The sequence below is a fragment of the Penaeus japonicus genome, unplaced genomic scaffold, assembly GCF_977035675.1.
Source record: "Penaeus japonicus unplaced genomic scaffold, GWHDUDI00000001_assembly GWHDUDI00000025, whole genome shotgun sequence".
NCBI lineage: Eukaryota > Metazoa > Arthropoda > Malacostraca > Decapoda > Penaeidae > Penaeus > Penaeus japonicus.
In genome coordinates this window covers 36,205,387-36,212,886 of record NW_028234427.1, presented here as the reverse complement: position 1 = coordinate 36,212,886, position 7,500 = coordinate 36,205,387, and positions in this window count along the sequence as shown.

Here is a 7,500-nt window from a genome sequence, read left to right as displayed (position 1 = left end):
AGTGATTCTGTTCTCACAGTTTATCCACACTTGTTATTTGAGATTTTTACCAAGGTGGAATTTGGCCTCTGATTCTATCTTTTTACCTGCTTCTGTTTCTCTCTATATATCTATCTATTTATCTAGAGACACACACACACAGAAAGAGAGAGAGAGAGAGAGAGAGAGAGAGAGAGAGAAAGAGAAACAGAGAGAGAACAAAAAAACGAAAAAAAGAAAGAGAAACAGAAATAGCAAGAGAAACAAAACGAAAAAGACATCAAATAAAAACAGAAAACGAGAAAGAAAAAAATACCGTCCAAACAGAAACAAACAGAAACAAACAGAAAGAAACGCACACCAATCTCCCAATCGCCCAACACTATTTCCAAAGACCCTCAAATGGGCGTAGTGTCTAGCATCAGCATGGGCGTGGACGCTTTGGTTGAAGGTTGACTGGGTTGAGTTTGATTAGGTCTAATAGCGAGTGAAGTAGGTAGGTAGGTAGGTAAGGCAAGGCACCATCGAAGGTAGGTCGAGAGTGAGTGATGGAGAGGAATAGGTGAACGTGTGTTTTTGATTCGTGGGATTTCAGTTCATTGATTTTCTCAAGATTTTTTCTTTCTTTCGTTTTTTTTTCTATTAGATGACACCATAAGGGATTATTAGGAATCTAGGATATGCATATGCATTCGGATAGATATATGGAGAAGGTAAGAGAGAGAGAGAGAATAAGAGCGAGAGAAAGAGAGAGAGAGAGAGAGAGACGGAGAGAGGGAGAGAGAGAGAGAGAATAAGAGAGAGAGGGATAATATGAGAAAGATAGAAAAATAGAGAGAGTAAGAGAGAGAGAGACGGAGAGAGAGAATAAGAGAGAGAGAGAGAGAGAGAATATGAGAAAGAGAATAAAAGAGAGAGAATAAGAGAGAGAAAAAAGGAGAGAATAAGAGAGAGAGAGAGAACAAGAAAAAGAGAAAAAGAGTGAAAGAGAGACAGAGAAAGAGAAAAAAGAGAGAAAGAAAGAAAGAGGTGAGGCCGTGGATCATTAACCACGGCAAGACCCAAATTCAGTGCAACCTGCAACCAACTCTAATGAGCTGCTTGGAGACAAATAAACATCTTTTATCTTTCTTAACCTTTGCGATTTTAACATATTTTGAATACATGTCTTGCGTAACTGTGTGGCTTATGGTAATTACTTTATTCCTAGTAGATACATCAAACTGATTTCAAATAATAGAGTTGGAGAGAGAAACAGAGAGAGAGAGAGAGAGAGAGAGAGAGAGAGAGAGAGAGAGAGAGAAAGAAAGAGAGAGAGAGAATGAGAGATAGGAGGGGGTAGGGACAGAACGAGAGGAGGATGGGAGGGGAAGAAAGAGAGTGATGATAGATAGAGAAAAAAAAACGAGAATAATAAAGAGAATGAATATCAGAACGAGAGACAGAAAAGAACAAACTTCACAAACATTATAAAGCATTTATCTGTATGTCAATTAACGCTCTTTTCCCTCTATATAAACTTTCAGATAAAGATATTAAAGAAATGTAATCACGCAGATATGCATACATTAGCCATGCACGATCTTGCAAGACGACCAATCAACATAAACTTGAAGTAAGACGTAAGCAATGATAATGCCTCGGCCGCTTATAGCATCATACATGATTTAATATACTATAAAAAGCAGGTTGGGCCTCTTTTATATGAGGTATATACGGTAGGTCTTGTCCTAAATGTGATATATAGATCATTAGTGGCTTAAAAGGGTCCTCCTCCACCTGTGTTTTGCTTCGCTTTGGTCTCTTCTGGCTTGGGAGGTAATGCCCTATCCCCCCCTCCCCCCCACCCCCACCTCCCTGATTCCTAACTCTCCTCCCTTCCCTACCCCCTCCTCCTCTTCTCTCTCTTTCTCTCTCTCTCTCTCTCTCACTCCTACCCCTCTTCTCCCTCTTCTACCCCCCCCCCCCTTCCCTGGCCGCAAGCTGGGATCATCGGCGAACGGGTGTTGGTGGAGGGAAGGGGAGGGGGGGCGGGGGGCAGTAATCCGCGTGAATTCGACTGTCTAAGGATTTGGAGTTATGCGAACGCCGGTTGGTTGAAGGTAAAATGGCGGGAAGGACTTTCTTGTAAGGATATCAATTCTTGGCTTTCGTTAAACCAAAACAGTGATAATGATATGATAATGATGAATCGTAAAGAGGAGCTCATTTCGCCGACCTTTTTCCACTCTGGGAGGTATTGCCGTTCCCTCCCCCTCCCCCCCCTCCTCCCTTCACTTACCCTGTGACTTGGGCGATCCGTCTCAGGATTCACACGCATTCTAAGTTACGCGAACGGCAGTTAGTTTGGCGGGTGGAATGTCGGGAATGTTTTTTATTGAAGAAAAAAAAATCTCCGCTTTCGTTAGAATGAAAACACTAATGATGAGTAAGGGAATGATAGAGAGTTGATTACACCGACCCTTTTTCACCGTGGGAGGTATCCACGCGAATCCGTACTTGAAGTTACGCGAACGGCAGCTGGAGGGAGGCAAAATTTTTCACCCTCGGCCTCATTCAAATCGAAATCGAAATAATAACAAATGTAGTGCAATAAGATGAGATGATTTTTCTCTACCTACAGTCTATACGGCTGAGTTTTAATCTAAATGTCTAAGGATTCACACTTGTTTGGAGTTATACGAACGCCAGTTAAAATTCACAAACGGTTTAATTCTTCCACGAAGGGGCAAAGGAATACAAAAATTTGAAGTTAAAATTCGTCTAATTTATGCAAGACTTATGGGACGAGTTGCGGTGCCCAATTAATGCAAAGAAATTCTGGCTTTGCTTCAGTTTTGAAATACGAGGCTAGCTACATCATGAACATCAGGTTCAAAATAATATTCAAACTGATCTAATCTCGAAAAATTTAATAAGCTGAACATGAATAAATATTCAATCGTTAAATGATCGTATTGCAGGGTAGAATACAAACCAATATCTTTTAATCTGGGAACTTTTATGGAAAAATAAATGTTTATTCGAATCAAAGGAAAATTCTTTGTAAAAATAAGTCTTTATATGATATATAGTCAGATGGTAATTCGGTGTAAATTACGACACCAAAATAACGTATTTTTGATTGAGGAAATAACGAACTTTTAATGGAGAAAATAACGTCTTTTTGATACAGAAAAGAACGAACTTTTGATAGAGAAAATAACGATCTTTTAATAGAGGAAATACCGAACTTTTAATAAAAGCAAATAACGTTTTTGTGATAGATAAAATAACGAATTTTTGATAGAGAAAATAACGAACATTTAATCAAGAAAATAATACGTTTTAATGGAGATAATAACAAAGTTTTAGTGGAGAAAATAACGCCTTTTTGAGAGAGAAAAGGACATTTTTTTTAAATGGAGAAAATAAAGAACTTTTAATAGAGACGTAACAATAAAAAAAAATATGTAAGGAAACCGTCGTTCAAACAACACAGCTACAGGTATTTTCACCGTGGGACACCCCTGGCAACACACCTGCATTGAGAAATTAGCATTGGAGATCACAGGCTGTTGAGAAAGAAGGAAGAGAAGAAGAAGTCAATAAATAAGATGATAAAATAATTGGGAAAGGAGAAACAGGAGGAGAAATTAGTAAATGAATAAAGAAATATAACTGGCAGTCCATTTTTTTCCGAAACCGCCGAGTATTTTCACCGTGGGAGTTCCAACAACACAAAAGGTAAGTAAGAGAGATAGACTTGCTTTAAGGAAGAAAAGGAAGAGGAGAGAGAAGAAATAGATAATAAAGAGACAACAGAAAACACATAATAATAATCCATTCCTTTTTTTTATCTTTATCCCCTTTTTTTAATTTCATACCGCGTAGACACACCAGCCATAGGTATTTTCTTCTTTTTTTTTTGTCATATTTGTTTATCTATGACCAGAGTTGATTATGACAAATATAGAAAAAGGTCTAAATGAGACTGGCTAATTTTCACAAACACAAGACATGTTATTGACGTGTTTCGCTTTATTACATCCTTAGAATAACATGTTATTCAGTCTCATTCATACTTTTTTTTTTTTTTTTTTTTTTTTTTTTTACATTTGTATATCCATTCATTTGTCTATTAATTAATAGAGAGAGAGGGGGAGAGAGAGACAGAGAGAGAAAGATTGAGAAAATAAGAAAGAAATAAGGAAGCAAGCGAGAGAGAGTTAGATAGATAGAGAGAGAAAAAAAAAATATGAGACAGAGAGAAAGAGTATAAGAGAGAGAGAGAGTATGAGATAGAGAGAGAAAGAGTATGAGAGAGAGAGAAAGAGTATAAGAGAGAGAGAGAGTATGAGAGAGAGAGAAAGAGTATAAGAGAGAGAGAGAATATGAGATAGAGAGAGAAAGAGTATGAGAGAGAGAGACAGAGTATGAGAGAGAGAGACAGAGTATGAGATAGAGAGAGAAAGAGTATGAGAGAGAGAGAGAAAGAGTATGAGAGAGAGAGAAAGAGTATGAGAGAGAGAGAAAGAGTATGAGAGAGAGAGTATGAGATAGAGAAAGAGTATGAGATAGAGAGAGAAAGAGTATGAGAGAGAGAGATAGAAAGAGTATGAGATAGAGAGAGAAAGAGTATGAGAGAGAGAGGGTATGAGATAGAGAGAGAAAGAGTATGAGATAGAGAGAGAAAGAGTATGAGAGAGAGAGAGAAAGAGTATGAGATAGAGAGAGAAAGAGTATGAGATAGAGAGAGAAAGAGTATGAGATAGAGAGAGAAAGAGTATGAGAGAGAGAGAGAAAGAGTATGAGATAGAGAGAGAAAGAGTATGAGATAGAGAGAGAAAGAGTATGAGATAGAGAGAGAAAGAGTATGAGAGAGAGAAAGAAAGAGAGAGATAGAGAAAAGATTATGAGAGAGAGAGAGAAAGAGTATGAGATAGAGAGAGACAGAGTATGAGAGAGAGAGAGAAAGAGTATGAGATAGAGAGAGAAAGAGTATGAGAGAGAGAGAGAAAGAGTATGAGAGAGAGAGACAGAGTATGAGAGAGAGAGACAGAGTATGAGATAGAGAGAGAAAGAGTATGAGAGAGAGAGAGAAAGAGTATGAGAGAGAGAGAAAGAGTATGAGAGAGAGAGAAAGAGTATGAGAGAGAGAGAGAGTATGAGATAGAGAGAGAAAGAGTATGAGATAGAGAGAGAAAGAGTATGAGAGAGAGAGAGAGTATGAGATAGAGAGAGAAAGAGTATGAGATAGAGAGAGAAAGAGTATGAGAGAGAGAGAGAGTATGAGATAGATAGAGAAAGAGTATGAGAGAGAGAGAAAGAGTATGAGAGAGAGAGAGAGTATGAGATAGATAGAGAAAGAGTATGAGAGAGAGAGAAAGAGTATGAGAGAGAGAGAGAGTATGAGATAGATAGAGAAAGAGTATGAGAGAGAGAGAAAGAGTATGAGAGAGAGAGAGAGTATGAGATAGATAGAGAAAGAGTATGAGAGAGAGAGAGAGTATGAGATAGAGAGAGAAAGAGTATGAGATAGAGAGAGAAAGAGTATGAGAGAGAGAGAGAGTATGAGATAGAGAGAGAAAGAGTATGAGATAGAGAGAGAAAGAGTATGAGAGAGAGAGAGAAAGAGTATGAGATAGAGAGAGAAAGAGTATGAGATAGAGAGAGAAAGAGTATGAGAGAGAGAAAGAAAGAGAGAGATAGAGAAAAGATTATGAGAGAGAGAGAGAAAGAGTATGAGATAGAGAGAGACAGAGTATGAGAGAGAGAGAGAAAGAGTATGAGATAGAGAGAGAAAGAGTATGAGAGAGAGAGAGAAAGAGTATGAGAGAGAGAGACAGAGTATGAGACAGAGAGACAGAGTATGAGATAGAGAGAGAAAGAGTATGAGAGAGAGAGAGAAAGAGTATGAGAGAGAGAGACAGAGTATGAGAGAGAGAGACAGAGTATGAGAGAGAGAGAGAAAGAGTATGAGAGAGAGAGACAGAGTATGAGAGAGAGAGACAGAGTATGAGAGAGAGAGACAGAGTATGAGAGAGAGAGACAGAGTATGAGAGAGAGAGACAGAGTATGAGAGAGAGAGACAGAGTATGAGAGAGAGAGAGAAAGAGTATGAGAGAGAGCCAACAGACAGACAGCCCATCGACAGCGCGCGGTCAACGGCTATTTCATGCCGACCGTCGAAAAGCGAAAAGCCAAAGGGAAGGCGAGAGAGCTGGGGGGAGGGAGGGGAGGGGGTAGGAGTTGAGATGAAGGGCAGGGGAGGAGGGGGAAGGGGAAGGGGAGGGGGAGGGAAGGAATAGTAGTACATATGTTAATCCGGCCATGATATGCTTTCTGCTTTATTACCTTATAAATTTCTCGGCTGACGTAGATCCTCAAGCATTACACCGCTGGACTTGAAGCCGCCGGGCGACCTAATGAGATATTACCTGCCGGTGTTGGATAATTTGTATTTCTATTTTGATGGCTAAACGGCCCGGGTTCTTGGTTCATTATCCATTCGGCATTTGGCAGAACTGGATTTCCCATTAGCTTTCGTAGGGGAGTGTGTAAAAGGGCGGAAGGAGAGGGCTTGTTGAGGCTGGCGGGGAGGGGAGGGGAGGATGGGAGAGGGGGAGGATCTGTGTTCATCTTTGTTATATGGTTATATATATCTGTTTAGCTGTCCTGTCCATTTGATTGTTGTTTTTATCTGTCTGTCAATCTTTTCGATTCTCTCTTTCTCTCTCTCTATCTCTCTCTCTCTGTATGTCTCTCTCTCTCTAGCTATCTCTCACTCTCTCTCTACCTTATTTGTCGTACATATGATTTATACAAACTCGTGAGGTCTCATGAGGAGCTAGAACCATGAGCCTTGCCTTAATATTTATCTATAGCTCAGGACTTCATCTTAAATATATAAGACCATATAAGATGCGACACTCTTTTGCTCCGTTACCCAAGATGTTGCTGTTAGGATTACCAATCCTAATTTGCCCCTTATGTATAGGTACTATAAGGCGTTTTCCATTTGGGGACAGTGTGAATTTTCAAACATATTTGTTACTGGACGATTTATTTTTTATTTTTTTAAGTAACCATTTTTTCTATATTATCATTGTTGTCATGAGTCTTCACGCATATATTCACATTTGTAATCTTCTTTAAATATCTGGTATGAAGATAGTTATTGCAATTCATCCAAAAGGGAAGATAAGAACCAAACTACCCTTTTGGTGAACTATCATTAAAACAAGGGTGAGGAGGAATGACCAGACCCGGAAAACCTCGCTATAAAAAAAAAAGAAAAAAAAAGTATTACATCAAGACCATCAATCAAAAGAATATGTACTCGCTGTCTGGCTTTATAAATTCCTAGTTCAAAACATTAACAATTTAGTTCCCACTGGTTTACATGCGATTTTTGCTTTTAAATCGCTGTGCCAATTCTGAACACGTGTTATCTCCTTGAAGGCAACTTTGTATGGTAACTTGTTGAGTTCTGCGGTTCAATGTTTGTATTTCGTCCAAATTCTACTTTTCTTATCAACT